Source organism: Natator depressus, chromosome 21 (genome assembly GCF_965152275.1).
Source record: "Natator depressus isolate rNatDep1 chromosome 21, rNatDep2.hap1, whole genome shotgun sequence".
In the NCBI taxonomy this organism is placed as follows: Eukaryota; Metazoa; Chordata; order Testudines; family Cheloniidae; genus Natator; species Natator depressus.
In genome coordinates this window covers 2,023,928-2,040,529 of record NC_134254.1, presented here as the reverse complement: position 1 = coordinate 2,040,529, position 16,602 = coordinate 2,023,928, and the positions used below count along the sequence as shown (strand labels likewise).

The following is a 16,602-nucleotide window of genomic DNA, read 5'->3' as shown; positions in this document are numbered from 1 at the left end:
CACAGGCCACGTGCCAGCTAAGTCTCACTGAAGACTTACTTGGAATGCGTAGGTATCACAAAGACCTTGCACATTCCCCACGCAGGGGGGACATCACCCAGACAGGGCGGAGGGCAGTTTCTGGTTGGATTCTGGTTGGCCACCAGTTCTAAGTTTCCTCCTCTCTCCCCCCACCACTGGCAATGAAAAAGGCACAGTTCTTGTTCAGTATTTTCAAGCCAACACGCATTCTGTGGCCCATTTCTAGCTCACTGCAGCTTCCATTGACAAGTGATGGGTGATAAGCACTCTCAATCTTTGCAGGGAACAGAGAATTTCAGCGTGATCGATGACTTCCCAGCCCCAACGTGCATGGGCAGGTGCACACTGAAGCTTACTGGGAATAATGAAAAGATGCTCAGCTTTATTACTTTAATATGTGAATTCTCTGCAGTCCATTACTGGCTTATTGCTGCATCCCTTAAGAACTCTGGAGGCATCTGACAATTTATATTTTCTCAGCTTACATTTTCGAGATGCAGTTGCCCATCCTACCCTCACAAACACACGCTCTCCCCATCGCTCGGAGAAGGATACTGAGGAGGGAACCCACCGATTTATTATTCTAGCTGAGCAGAATCCAGCAGTCAGACTCCACTTTATTGCTCCCCATCCCCTTAATGCTAAACTCTCAAAGAGCCAACTGTCTTATTTATTTATTTATTTATTTATTTATTTATTTATTTATTCGACAGTCATGAATATAGAAAGTTCCTTTGAAGTTCTCTTATTTATCTCCACAGCTAGCGAAGGAATATTGCACATCTTTCTATTTTATTCCTTTTGATCTTACTACACTGATCCCGCTACCACTGCCAACCTACTTGCTAAGGTCTCCATCTTTGATGTGGGTTAACAATACTTTCCAGATCCCTTTGATGCTTCCTGTAATATTTCTCTTACATTTGATAGCAGCAGAGCAAACGGTTTCTGATGCAGGGGCTGAGTTGATCGGCTGCTAATAATATTCTTACAGCAAGTCCTGTTCAACGTTCTCCTTTCCACAGATGTTCAGTTACTGACTCCAGTTAGAGACTCCATTCGTGAAAACTGAACGAGTTAACGTTATCACTGAATTACTTATTTTACACTCATCCCAATGACATTGATAAAGGAAGAGAGCATAAACTGAATCACATTATTATGGGGCGGTAAAGAGTTGTAGCAAAGCATAGAATTGAAATCAACCCATTTGATCCAGCCCTATCCTGTTATCCCTTGCCTCTCTCATCTCCCATTGCAACCACTCCAGCTGGCCTGTATCAGAGGGGCTGGCACAAACATGCTCCCTTCTACAGGCTCAGTGTCTGTCCAGGCTGCGATGCTCGCTTCCAGATAGATATGCTCAGTCTAGAGAGCTCCTAGACCAAACCCAGCTTCCTGGGTTGGCAAACCCTCTTCATCATGCTTAGGGTAAAAACTATGCCTCAGGGTATGGGGCATCCATTTAGGAAGAAATAAGAATGCCCCAAAACCTTCAGCCCTAAACTCTAACCAAACTAGAGTGGAACTTTTATTGGGTTCTTAAAAGCTTGGCCAACTCTACTCCCACTCAAAATACAGTGAGCAAAGCTGTTCTAACCCGCTTTGCACACACAAGTGACTTGGGCTGAGTATTTGCCTGGTTGGGTCTCACTGATTTAATGTGTTTTGTACTTCCATGTTTATTGAAGGAGGCATCGATGACTAGCAAGAGGTGCCCTACAAACAGGATAGATAAATAGCCACTTCAGACAGACTTTAAACACCAAGAGGCATAGCTGATTCTCTGAGGGCCACCCCTCTCTGTACTTGAGCTAACCATTCCTAGAGGAAACTCCATCTCTCTGGCACACCAGATGAATATCTGATTGACCAATCCTCCTGAGGAAGACGGTGAATAATTAAATACCACCTCTTGTGCGGCCAGCCTCATCTTTCCTGCTCTCAGAACTGGAGTCCACAGATTCTCCATGCCTCCCAGGAATCTGTGAACTTCAGCTCTGTCATTGTCACTCTTCCTGCATGCCTGATTGCTGCGCTGCTAAGTTCTTGTCAAGGGGTCTGTACATAAGGGTTTAATGTGCAGGCTGTTACTTCTACTTCAGCTCCTACAGCTCAGTTTAGGGCCCTTTTTATGGAAGCAGAAGTGTAGGACTGGAAGGGACCTCAACAGGTCGTCTAGTTCAGTCCCCTGCACTCAAGGCAGGACTACGTGATCACTAGACCATTCCTGATAGGTGTTTGTCTAACTCAGTGCGGGGCAACCTGTGGCCCACCCACCACCCATCAGGTTAATCCGCTGGTGGGCCCAAGACAGAGCTCAGGCCAGGTCTAGTATAACATGGGCACTTTCTCCCATGCACCTTAGTGCCAGCCAGGCATGACTGCCATAAGCCCTGTTAACACCATTTGGCTCTTGTGCTGAGCAGAGGCCCTAACTGTCTTGCTTTGCACTGAGGAGGTAGAAATTTGAACAGTGATGTGCACACAGGACAACCAGGGAGTAAACAGACTCCAAAATCATTTTGCTTTTGAACCAAGCCACATTTGAACCCCTCATAGCTATAAGCATGGAAGCTGGAGAGGTTAGTGCGTTAACCCTTATTGCCACTGGCTAGGCATTTTGTTTCATTTTCTCCTCTGGTTTAAAGCTACTGCAGACTATAGACAGACTGAAAGGCATCCAGCGAGAATCCAGACTGCATTGAGAACCCTCCCTAGCACTGTGATGAGTGTAGTAATTCAGTTACCAGTGTGTACATCTGTCTGTCGAGGTACTTAGCCCATGTTCTTGAACAGTCTGAGCACTGCTGAGTACCTGACACACTGTATTACCTGCCAGCTGTATTTCCAAGGGGTGAATCTGTTAAGTGATATTCTGCATGTAGTTATTGTCTTCTGGCTCTTTCTATGTCCTTTTCCTGCTGCTGTTTTGTCATCTATGTTAATCAAATCCCCTTTCTGTAATAGCAATAAACCATTATCTCACAGAAATGAGCCAAATGCCTTCTGCAAACTATTAACATGGTTATTTTTTCCCCCTTAGAGTTAGTTGCTTGCTAATTACCACCTGTTCCAATAGCAAACTGAGAAGGAGTATCTGAGATGTAGGGGTTCTATCTCCACAAGGCATTTATCAGAGCTACAGACTCCTGGAGGGAAGCATTACAAATGTGCTAAAGTCAGACAGTGGATCTAAAACAGACAGCCAATGAGAGAGTAAGAGACAAACACACACATTTCCTGGGGTGAGCAAATTAGAGAGGCGCTTGCAAGGTAAGAGGGCAAAAAAGGCCAATGTGACTTTTGGGGCTGCAGGTACAGAGAGCCAGTGGCTCTTTCATATTGTTTTCATCCATGTCATTGCCCTGCCATGGCTCTGCTAGTTCCGTTAGACATGGGCTTTGACCCCTTCACACCCACCCCAGCCTCTCCACCCTTTGCATCCTCCATAAAGTTGTATCGCGTATGTCATGAGAGCAGTGAGGTCATAGATACGGGTTTGAGATCAGTGGTAGGTGAACTAGTCTTGCCTAGTTTTGAATCCAGACCTCTGGAAGTTCAGCTCCCGCTGATTGGGTTTTATTCTTCCACTTGTGGGGTGGTGGGGAGGGGAGGGAGTGAAGGCAGAGGGGAAGAGTAAGTATAGAGACAGGATGAAAATCAAACCCAGAGAGGGTGAGTGATGGAGCAGAGAGGAAGCCAGAAAAATTCTGCTAACCAAAATAGAGACAGGATGGAGCCTATACCATGGCCAGGGCCTGGGCCTGCTGCCAGGTAAGCAGTTTCCCCTGTGCCTAATGCAGAGCAGAGACAGCCCATTAGCTATAAAGACACAGTTTTAAAAGTATTGAATCTCCCTTGAAAGAAAACCCTGAGTTTATATCCCCAGGGGAAAAGTGGGGAAGTGAGTTTGTGAACCCAACAATAGTCTGAGCGAGTCACAATCCCTTGGGTTCTAGGAGCCTCCTCCCTTCCCTAATTCCTGCTTTCCTGCAGGGTCGGGCAGTAGAAAGTGCGTTGGGGAGGGAGAGGCTTCGTGGTCACACATCTGTGACATTAGCGAGGGGAATCCCGGGAAATGCCGTTCCCGGAATGCTTGGTGAGCATCCCGGTTCTTGTTTCCAATGTGAAACCCAACTCTGCAGCTTTAAAGCAGCATCTCAGTGCAGCCACACCCCGCTTTTTCACATTTTAGACCATGTTTAATTTGTAATCTGTCTTTATTCAGCCAGAGCTAATAGTGTGATAAATAGCCATGTAAAAGCTGCTGGCGGTAATGGCCTCTATCCTGCAACCCTTCAGTGTTTCTGCCTCCCTGTTCACAGCCCAGACCGGGTTGTGATGGTGCAGACAGTAAACACTGGCAACTTCAGTCAAGGTAATGAACGGTTACACAGAAAAACAGAGCTACCTAAATAGACCCACATCTCCTGGAAAAAAATGTAAAGATTGCAAATGAGCATCATAGGGATGCCTCTAAATTCTCATCAACCGGATGAGATGAAGATATGACTGGCAGGAGAGTGGTTAATACCTTGGAAATTTTCTCCAGCCCTTACTGTGCATAAGCAAGCACCATTTAATGGGCACCTTTAAGAAGACCCCACAATGTTAGAGTCCTCTTCTCAGATACCAAGGTGATCGGCATGGGAGAAGAACCTCAGCAGCACAGAATACTCCAGCTCTGGGGAAATGGTGCTGTACGTTAGCTACTACTGCGTCCATTTCACTGCTGGTATGTTCGCACAGGACAAGGAATGAAGGCTGCCAGCAGTTCCGAAAGGGACAGCAGCCTGCACTAGCTCCCACGCACACAGGATCAACAGGTCTCTGTTTGCACCTTTGCAGAGAGGTGAGCCACAGTTTATTTTTGCATTATGTGAAAAAGCATTTCCCTAACAATATCAGCATATTCTTCCCTCGAGGTGTGAACTTAGGCAATGGTACCCCATGAGAGCTGGAACTCATAAGAAATGGGGGCATATGCATTTCACCTGCTCCATTGCTTTAGTCTGGGTGTGTCTCTGGGTCTCACCTAATAAACTGCACAAGTGAAAAAAGAAAGCTGTCAAAACTTAACGAAAGGGGAGGGGAATGGCGCCTGGTATTGTACATGATGCCACCACAAAACTCACTTCCTCCCAGTGGGGAAATAATGCACAGAAGGAGAAAAGAGGCAATGAGTGATCAGAGAAAACTGCTTCGAAGAAAAGTGCACATTTCCTCCCCCGAGGTTTCAGAAGAACATTACGTTATAACCTGGGAAACACAGAGGCTCCTTACAAATGCATTTGAAAATGGCTTTGAACTTTTGCATGAAGCTTGATCTGCACACATGCCGCAACTCAGGGACATGAGGTCACTGAGATTTCAAGCTGGTGAGTATATAAAAATAATGTAATTCCCCCAAAGGGAAGTGTAAAACATTTCTCCAAGACATGAGTTTGTAAACCTGAGTCTCTCCCACCGGACTGTCTCCAGGACCCCTTAGTACCATGCAGGCACAGCCTTGCATTAGGGGAGGCGCAGGGCTGCACGGGACTACAGAGGAGCAGCACACATAGGTGTGCAGAGGCTACAAATGACATCACTTTGTGGTTTGCACCTTTCTTCCCCATGTCCCCATCCTCCTTGCAGTTGGCCAGCTCTGTTGGTGCTGTGAGAAGCTCCTGTGCTCACCCACACTGCCCACCGCCTTTGGGCCCTCTGGCACTCTCAGTGAGTAACTGTGCTTCTCTCGGACACTTAGCAGTTTGCACAAGTGGGAAAGAAAGGGTCCTTCCCCATCACTGCACACGGGGGTAAGGGAAGGAGAGGAGGCAAGGAGACTTTTTCTGCCCTGGCTTGTGTCCACTGAGCAGGGCACAGGCACAGTGGGCAGCCTTGTGTGCAGGGGAGCCCAGGCCCTGTTCCAGAAAGACTGACATGACTTATTCCTGTGCCTGGTGCCCAGAGGCTACAGCAAACGCCAGGACAAACAGAATCACGCTGGCATTTCCTGCCGTCACCTGGGCCAGGAGAGGAACCTTTCTCACTGTCATTTGATGTTCACTCCTGGCTCTCACCCACACATACAGAGGCAGGGGACACTGGGTATCCTCAGCAGGCTTGGGTGTGCCACGGTGAGATGCATCTTCCCCTATCAATTTCAAAGGGGCTAGTTGCAGAGGAAGGTGCTGCTTACTGACAGTAAGGGTCACCAACCCCGGCTCAGTCTGAAACTCACAGCCATCCCGAACTCTTTCTAAGCTCTAGGACAACTCTTCTCTTACCCAGCCCAGCCTCTTGTTCCCTGGTTTTCCATGCACATTTCAGGAGAGGCAGCATTCTCCTCCTCCTACTGTACCTGGAACATTTAAGGCTCAAATCCAAAGGCCACTGAAGTCATGGCATTCTTTCATTCTTCCCGGATTTTTGAGCACACCCTAAATCATTAGCCTGGATGCATTTCTGTCAGGATCCCGACATGGGCAATCAGGGCCAAGGATCAGAACCGGGTCAAACCCGAGGCAGGGAGCAGCAGAGAAGCTCATTGTCAGGTTCAAGGCCAACGTCAATACCAAGAGCCAGAGTCCCAGTCAGATTTCAGGGTCCAGGTCAGGAGGCAAAGACCAAATCTAGCCAAAGGAGGTCAAAGCCAGGAGCAGGAATGGCCACAGCAGCTACAAGACAGCCATACTGGTGCCAGGCCACTTCATGGAACGCTCCTTGGCTTTATACAGAGTGGGGAGCCATGAGGCTGCTGCCCGTCAGACTCCTTGAGGTGGGACTTCACATGGTCTGCGTCCATTGTGGGTCATGGGCAGTGGCGTGCAGGGTTAGCTGGGGTGAGAGCCTAAAGCTGCTCCCTACAGGGCAGCTCTGCAGACCCAGGTTCTAGACACAGGGGGCCCTGCACTTTCTGACTGCAGGGGCTGAGATTTTTCTGTAAAATGTGGCCATATGTAGCCGCTGGGTGCTCAGAATTTTCTGAAAATCTAGCCTCTTATTTCTACAACTACTGCATGTTAGACTCTGTGAATCTAGGAATGAATTCGAGGCCAGAAAGGACTGTTAGAACATCTCCTCTGGCCTCCTGTGTACACAGGCCATTATATTCCAGCCAGTTACTCCTGGATTGAGCCCAGTAATTTGTGCTTGATTAAAGCAGCTTTCAGGAAAGCACCCTGATTCATCCCTCACACAAAGAGAGCGTTGCTAACCCCAAGCACTCAGAAATCATGAGTCAGGCCCCCCAAAATCATGAGACCAGCTAAAAAATGATGAGATTCCAAACTGAGTAATACAATTTGGGTTCTTCTTCTTTACCTTCCAAGATTTGACCCCGGAGGGTCCTTCAGGTTATATTTTCCACCTTTTCTCCGCAACCAAGAAGGCTAGAAGTTTACCGGGGGGGTTGGGGGTGGGAGCTCAAGGAACTGGGGCTTTAAGAAGAACACCAAATACTGTGATAAAATTGTGAGAGTTGGCCACACTGCAGAGTCCCAGAGGCGATAACCTTGATGTGACATGATGGACAGATCTTCACGGGCTCTATTGACGCTCTCTTCCACCCCAGAGAAAGCATCCCGCAGAAGCTATGAAGTGGAAGTCAAAAAGCCATTTGGAAGTGAAAAACTGGCTGACATAAAATGTGTCACACGTCTCAGAGAACTGGAGATACCGATGCTAAAAAGAATTAGACGATTCATTAGCAGTGTGTCTGGTTTCCACATTGCAAGGTGTCGGGAAGCCCCTGAAAAATTAGCCCACGCAGCAGAGGAGCTGGAGAATTTGTGAGGTTAATCAGAACTCATTTGAACACAACGCTGTCGGCACATCATGGGCACTCCAGACCCTACAAACACCCGGCGAACCAGCTGCACTCTTGGGTTATTATGGCTGTTATTATTATTTTTAGCAGATATTCCCTAGTACAGCTCTTCTGTTTAGAACCATGAATCAATATCAGACTGCAGGGGCTGGTATCTGAAGCTTGCCAAGGCATCTTTAATTGGCTCAAAGGCAGCTGTTCTGTCTCTGCTTCATTTGTAGCTTTCAGGAGGGTCAGGAGAGAAAGGGAAACAAAAGTATCCATGTTTCAGCTGGAGGATCCCTTCCTTAGCAAGACCTGACTTCAACACAGCGACTGCACTCTCCGCCTCAAGCCGGCTCTTTAAAGGGGAAAACCGAGATTGTGCCTTCCCCCTTTTGTTGTTATTATTGGTGCTTTAATATATATTTAAAAGGCCTGTGTATATTTTCAAAGGGGTTGGGTTTGGCTTTTTTTGCTTTTGGTGTTTCAGGAATGTCAAGGCAGGGCAGCCGTGTGTTCATGAGGGCTCACTGCAGGGCTCAAACATGTATTTGGGGCATTGGAAGAAAAGAGCTCTTTGTTAAAGGCTCCCAGCACTCCTCCTTTAAAGGACGAGAGATCTCAGACTGTACAACAGCTACCTCTCAGCCGCTCCTCATGTCCAGTGACATGAGCGTATCCCATCCTATGGGTAGGCCCGGGTGGGTCTGAAAATCCAGAGACCTCACAAGTGACACCTGGAAGAATAAGGGAAGCGCAGACTTGACATTTCTTTATACTTTTAAGGGGATAAAACAATCAAATAAAACCCCACTTAATTGTATAGACTTATTGACCGAAAAAAGGCGCAAACTCCATTGTTTTCCCCTTTGCAGATCTCATTGAACTACCAGAAGGACGAATGTTCAGAGTCCGTTGAGAGCAGCCAGTGTTCCTGAGGCTTTCTTCCTCAGGAAGACCAGGCTGTCTGCTATTGCACGAGGCTAGAAATTACAATCCTAACTCTCCTCCGCCATCCCATTCCCCAACTGTAGTCACATTTATTGCTGGTTCTTTTCAGGACCTCCCCTATTAGAGGTGGCCCAGACCACTGGGGATTAGCTACTTGTAAGAAAGCTCATGTGTTTGATTAGTGCAGAGAGAGTCCAGAAATGAGCAGTTTGTTCGGTCAGTATTGTTCTCTCTATGAAAAATACCCAGATGCCTTCACTCAGGAGAAGACCGCACAGAATTCAAAAATGCAGGGTGGGAAATATGGAAGATCCAGAGCAAGGGTATATTATGAGATGTGTAGCACAGATAAACCTTTAATAAACATCTGTATTATGCAGCTCAGAGAGACCCTTTTTGTAATACCACGGCTTACATACGCCATCCTTCTCACATCTCTCCAAAAATGAAAAGAGCCATTAGGGCTGTAGATCACACAAAATTAGCAGCATGAGCCTCTGTCAGCCTAGATAGATATAGTTAATCTTGCAGAAGTGACAGATTGTTGCCTTAACAGGTCAGATGGTAACTGTAAATCTCTGCAGGAAAGCAGACTTTCTGTGTGGCATGGCTAGACACTCTGGGGCCTAGCTAAAAGGCAACTCAGGCTACTGTGAATTAGGCTGGCTACAAAGTTTGCTTTGAGAGACAATCAAACCTCATCTGCTGGAAATCTGAATAAGATGACTAAGCCACTGTCTGTCCGTCTCATGTTGCTTCTCACTATATGTCAGGAGTGTCCCCTGGTTACTGGAGAGGTGTGGGGGGAGAAGTGGGGGGCAGGAACTTGTGCTTTTCTGACAGATTACCGGAAAGACTCTGAGAAGTGTTTTGGGGGAGCGGAGGGGGAGCTCTTGTTTTCTTTTGTGTAGGACGCTGTTGGCAATTGTTGAGCTGTGGGGCACTGACAATCTGACCAAGCTCTTCTGTTTAGTCTAAGTTGCATTAATGAGTCTCAGTTTAATTGTATGTGATGTTTTTAAAAGCCCAGAAGTACTACTACCCATGGCCCCAATCCTGCAATGGGATCGAAGCGGTGCACCCCACTGTCTGTGCTCAGCCCAATCAGCACCAGGGGTGAAAATACTGGCTCCACTGAAGTCAATAGCAAAACTCCCATTGACTTCAATGGGGACAAGTTTTTGCCCAAGGGGTCTGCCCATAGACTTCTGATTGCACCTCCTAGCGGTGAAAGTCTCCAGGGAACGGATCCCACAGCATTTTAAGCCATTACTGATCCCTAGAGCCATCCGTTCCCCCCAAAACCCAATCCTCCGAGCCATCCAATCCCAACAAAACAAAATCCTACTCGTTCCTAATGTTGCTGCTTTTGCTACCTCTCCTTTCTTACCTGACAACTTGCGCCTGAATAAACAGGGCCAGGAGCTCTGCTACTGAAAGAAATCAGATGTCGAGCAAACTTCCTTTGTAAATTGTGCAGGTAGGTGGCCATGCACTGCACCTCACCATGGACTGGAGAAAGTTTGCACTGTTCATGCCTGTGAATGGAAGGCATCTACAGCAGGGGATCATGGTCGGTCATGCAGCATGGCTGCCCAAAGACCGTGCTGTATTGTGACTGCATCTGCAGATTCTCTGCTTGTGGCAGGTACTGTGAAACATGAAGTCAGGTTTTTTTGCAGGGTAAGTAAGGTCACTCCGGGAAATCAGTCTATGAAAGCAACTGTGGGGTAGCATGGGGTTTCCATTTGTCATTTTAAACATTAAAAGTGGTGTTTTTCTTCAAATACAGTCTTAAGAGTTATTCATTTTAATTTGCTACATCCTTGAAGGTGAATTTAATACCATTCATACATTTTCATTTACAAATTTGTCAGTAATAAGAGTGCTGGCACATGGGAGAAAGTAACTGCATAATTGCAACTTACACGCTTGTCTTACTGAAAAACTGCTAGCTCAGGAATCGTCCGCTCCTGTGCGTCATGCATGAAATTGCAAATAGAATTTAATTTGCCCTTGTATCCTGTAGGATCAGCTTAAAATGATTAATGCAGGAAAGAATATTGTCAAGATTTTATTCATTACAATCTCAGAGGACTGCAGTGCAAAACCATCATGTATAACATGATAATGTATAATATGTAACTATTTCTGAACTGCTTTCTTATAACAAACAATCATATTTCTGCTATTTAATTTCAGCGCTGAAGCGAGTGGAATTCATTCATTGTGTATTGTCGAGATCTTCCGGACAGTCAGAAATGTAATTTGTTCGAATTTAGAACATTTCAAAGGACTGTCTCTGGTGCAGCTCTAGAGAATGGAGTATTTTGAAGGCTCACAGAGATCTGAGTTGTGACAGTGCTAAGACCTGCAGGTTACAGCACTGTTAACTCTTTCCTCACTGGCTGGATAACAAAGAGAATACACAGTGAGAGGTCAGGCTCAAAAGATTGGTAGATTGATTTAGTTTTGATAAGAAACAAAAAATCTGAGTGATTTTCCAAATTTTTGTCTAGAAAACTTCAGATATCAGCCTTTGCAACAAGATTTCTGCTATGCCCTGGTGTAACCCCAGCTGGAACTCTGAGACAACCAGTCAGACTCTGCAGTGATGAGCACAGTGCCATTTCTACATTTTTTAAAGCACAGCATTGTGATGTCAGAGAGTCTTCCATGAAAGCAGGCAGACATACAGATAAATAAAGGTATGGAAAAATATCCTCTTTGGGAATATTTAAGCACCTGTCTTTCCTCTCTCTACCTACCAATGGAACCTGGGAGAGCAAAGGAGCATTAAATTGTAATAATAAGTTTACAGGCTGAAAAAATAACAGTTTGAACGTCCAGCAAAGGTTGCAGGTTGACTCTTACCATGTCTTTTTCCCACAGCACCAAGAAAGATATTGAAGAAATGGCCATTGCTAAAGCAAAAATATTTCAGTTAAATTTATGAGGGGAAAATTAAAAGCAACTTCATGGAAATATTTTTATGGACATTATTGGTTCCATAAAGTTTTGTAAGGATGTCACAAATTGCATGAACAGTACTGGTCATTTTGGATCTGTTAATGCTCCTCTTGTAACGTTTTTTTGGTTGCAGGTTATTTAGCTGCATAGAAGGCTAAATGATCCTCAGTCCTGCAAACACATAACTCACCTCAGTAATTCTACAGAAGTCAGTGAGACAGTGCTCATGCTGAGTCATGCATATGTTTGCGGAATTGGGGCCTGAAAATATATCTGTGCTGTTCAAAGATGAATATTAGTACCTATTTATTATTACCTAATTTTTTCCAATCTTTGTTTCACTTACAACCAATGTCATTAGCATCAAACAAACATTAAACAAATACCACAGGAGAGACATTCAGTACAGAGACTGAGGGAAGCACCAAAGTCTTGTTAGAGCTGCTTTTATGGAGACACTTTCTGGACAAAAAGAAAGGGAGTACTTGTGGCACCTTAGAGACTAAGGTGCCACAAGTACTCCTTTTCTTTTTACGAATACAGACTAACACGGCTGCTACTCTGAAACCAACTTTCTGGACACAGGTTTTTGAATAAATACCTTAAACCTGTTTCAATGAAAATCGGTGGAAATATGTTACTTTTTACTAGCAATTTGTTTGAGAAGGCTTTGTACTTTCACTTTTACCACGTTAAAGACAGTGAAAGTTTTATATAAAGAATAAAATAAAAAGGACCATCTTACCACTGGTGAATGTCCAACAAGCCAAAAGCCTTTCTGCTCTGTTAGCACTGGGCTAATTAGCTTAACATGGCGTGAGTAATTATTGGATTGTTCTCTTTTTAAAAATCATTTTAGCAATGGGTTTTTTGAGGAGGTCATGATTTAGAAATTACTCTAATCAGTGCAGTAATTGAGGAATGAAATATGGGTCCGTGATTATGTTATTGAAATGGATTGCCTGGTAATTATATTAATACAACAGAATTATTGTAGATCTTGTGTAAGCTGCAGTCAAGAGCATTCCTCTCTCGGAGGAGTATTCCCTCCTGTTTCAAAGTTAACCATATTATTATTAAAATTTCATGAGAAGTTGCTTCCCCAACACTCCAAGTGAAAGACAAAATGTCCTGTCCCTTGGTCATAAATCCATGGTTTTTACTCTTTGATTTGTTTTTTGTCACCTGTGGTTAGTGATCATAGGAAATGCTCTATGAGAGTAGCAATATATCTGGTACTTTATGATTCCAGGTGTAAAGCATTTAGTTGTTCCATACAAGACCGTGGGGTGGCAGAGAAGTCATTGCCCACCTTAACTGGTGATCAGCAGATGCCCCAAAGGAAGAGGATAGTGAGGAGTAGTGTAATTTTTTACTGGCATAACTGTGTGACACTAAGCACCCCTGTATTCACACCTACACACTATTGTAATCTTTCATTCTTTCTTTCCTTCTCCCAAGCAAAATTTCCTGGTGGAAGCACAGGCAACCTGAAGGTGCATATTTATTATGATCAGAGAAATACAACCTCTAGGAGGTTAGAGAGTTAACACTGGATCACATAGTTTATTACACTTTATTACACATTATCTCATTAGCATCCCTGCTGTGTGTGATTGTCAAAGAACCTGAATATAAGGGTTAGTATTCTCATATTTGGGCTCTGAATTAACTTACTTGTAGTAGCTTATAACAACCATGACATTTGCCAAATATGCTTGGTAGCTGGTGTGAAATCCCCCATATTGGCTCTCGGGGAGCTTTTTTCTTTTTTCGGGGAGCTCTTTTTTTCTTACTGTCTTTCCCACACAATTAGCTGTTTGCTGCCCCATTTGGTCTGTTGTTGCGGAGTGGTTTTTGTTAGGTGTTACTTTCTGAGCCGTCTCAGGTGGGTGTGCTTTTCTGGAGGCCTCTGAGATGAACAGTACGTCAAGCAGCACAGCATCACTATTGTCCATATTCTCTCTCTGTGCTATGACAGCAAGTCTCCTTTTCATGCATCATTTAACCCTTGCTGCAGTGATTCAACAAAGTCGATATATAACACAAAGGACACATGAGTGTGTGCATGTGTGTATATCAAAGGAGGACAAATTCTGCTTTTTGGATTTTGAATCAGTGTAATCTGGATTTGAATCAGTGCAACTTCAATTAAATCGATGGCTTTATTCCAGGTTTAAACCACTCTTGTGGGGTGTTTTCTGCCCTCACTTCAGATAGGTAGGTAGGTAGGTAGGTATTAAAGGAAAATATACTGTACAGAGTTCCCACATTCGAATTCTAGTCCTCATCTAGAATTGTTATATCCCAAGATACAATATTAAATGCAACAATAAATGGGTGAAAGGTAACTCACAAATCAGAGAAAAAGAAGCAATGTGAAGTGAGTTCATCTCAAAAGTTAGAGATTCAAACAACAGAAAGACAAGCTATTGGGTCCCAAATGATTTGACCGTCATGTCTGTTTAATACTAAAAGATTAGCACAGATCCATTTGGAGATATTAAACAATGAGAGACATGAAGATGAAGAGCCTCTGAATATAATTCACCTATCTGTACATCATCTGCTTATAAATGATAGTTATGACCATAAGAGCTGAATAGTGTGGCAAATGGCTGAGCATATAATGAAATACAAAGAGCGAAAAGGGACCTAGAGCAAACTCAGAGGAATATGCCACTGGTACATGATGAGGGAAAGTTAAGCTAGGTCTGCAAGCTAGCTGGGAGTAGTGGTTAGAGACAAGCCTTTCGTAGTGTGAGGGCATGCAGCCCCTGAAACCAAATGTACACCCTGATCCTGCAATCAGACCCATTGACATCAAGGGAGCTCCATGCAGGTTCAAAGTTCTGCCCCCATGGATCCAATCTCAGGACCAGGGCCTTAAATGGCATATGTCACTACAGAACCTTCAAATGCCTTTAGCCAAAGGCCATCAACAACTCCAGACTTTCAGCTAGGCAATTCCTGCTGAGTGACCTGCACTGAATCATTGACATTTCTGACTATCTCCTTCTGCTGCTTTTAAAAATTGGCTGAGATGAAATCATCTATTATTCCCTGCTGGCAATCAGCTCTGATTTCTCAGATACATCAAATGATTCAGCTTTAATCACGTTCTCCTTCCTTGGCCTGGATGATTAGGTTATTTTTAATTTATTAACAATGTTATCAGGGTAGATCTCCCAGGAACTATTTCTAGTAGAAGTCCCTGATTACAATCTTGTAGCTTTCTATATCTGCCACTTCTCAGTCTAGTTTATGGTAAAGGATTGCCAGTGCCAGTCGATAAACCAAAGAGGATGGAACTGCTCAAAATCATCCGTGCATTGTGCTCTCATGTTGGCCCATGAAGCCTGGCCCTTCCCTGGGCTGGGTGCATGTGAATGTGAGTTGTGCATCACCTGTTCATTTTATTCTTGTAGTGTCAAAGAAATTGAACACTCTGGGTCTCTAATCCTAACTGACCCTTGCAATGTCCGGATGGGTCAGTTAATCTTCTCTACTGTTATTCATGCTGTGGGAGTCAAATGGGAATCACCAGTTCTTCCCTCTTATCAGTCTTTTGACTCCAGGGCTGGGTTTGTTTTAATAACTGACCAGGAATACACAAGTCATATCAATATCTTCCTTCCTTCTGAGCTGCAGGCAATTAGTTTCTCATCTTTTGCTGGGAGAATTATGACCATCCCTAGTTTCCACGCATGAGATCTGACCATATACAAAGTAGGTCACTTTTGGGGAAACTTTTGACAAGGGCACATAATAAGAATCCCATACCGTTGGGGCTCCCTACGCATTGCATTGCAGTGTGGGCTTTGGTGAGGGGAAAGGCCAGTGCACTGGAGACAGGATTTGGGGAGCTGGGTTTGTTTATCTCCTGAAAAACAGGCTCACTGAAATTCTGTATGGAGGGATTGTACAAGCTGCCCTCCAGATCTGACCACAGCTGCCTGGCCCTGGTTTCATCTTTGTTTCTGCCTGCTTCTGTGAATCATCTCAACATGAAACAAGTTTTGTAAGTGACAGCCTGGAAACACACATGGCAGGTGAGTGTTCCACATGATGCCTGAGTTGCAGCCCCTGTCTCTAGGGTGGGATCACCAGCATTACCCCTACCAGATCCCAGACTGGCAACCTGAAGTCTTTACCCTGTGAACCCCTTACACCAGGAGCCTCGTCTTTACAGGCAAAAGCAAAAAGTGCCCTGCACAGTGCGATATAAATAATAAAATAATAATAAGTCACTATGGGACTGAGTGCCAGATTTAATCTGTATATAAATAAAAAATAAAGGGGCACAACTGCATCATTGGCTTGGGCTGGTATCTTCCACCCAGCAATAAAAATCTGGAGTTCCTCAGCTTGTGGATGGTTCTGAACTGTGTGTCGAGCACGGTGAGTTGCATTTCTGTCTTGGACTGCACATGGAGCTACCTTATCCTAGTGTCTGGATTCAGTCAGCGGCTTCTTCAGTGCCCCTCAAATCGAGGTTATGTTACAGCATGCAGCGTTCTGTGCTACTGAATGTGGGCCTCTTGGCAACAAATTTTGAAAGTGCTTAAACAGCATTTCTTTTGTTATCCATGTTCTCTTTGGCCCCCCCGCCGCACTCCGGCGTGCATTCTCACGTGTGCACGCTCACTCTGCCTGGTGCAGAAACCGTTAAGCCAGCACATATCGTCTGCATACATTTAAATGCATCTCAGTTTGATGGGTTCTGTTTTTGCATTAATTCAGAAAACTGCTGCAAGCAGTAATTCTGTCTAATCTCTTCTGCAAACCTCATGCCAGATTTTGTAATTAATTATTAGCAAAGAGAAATACATCAGGCTTGAAGAAGCAGGCTGGACCTCCCA

General features: G+C 44.7%; 1 long non-coding RNA gene across 2 annotated transcripts in view; it reads left to right on the top strand.

The window, feature by feature from the left end:
• Nucleotides 1-16,602, top strand: part of LOC141975786 (uncharacterized) — a 267,950-nt gene that overhangs the window by 54,244 nt on the left and 197,104 nt on the right. For both annotated transcript variants that reach the window (XR_012636010.1, XR_012636009.1), the window contains one exon: nucleotides 11,290-11,478. This is a non-coding gene — a long non-coding RNA (uncharacterized LOC141975786). The remainder of the gene's footprint in view (nucleotides 1-11,289; nucleotides 11,479-16,602) is intronic.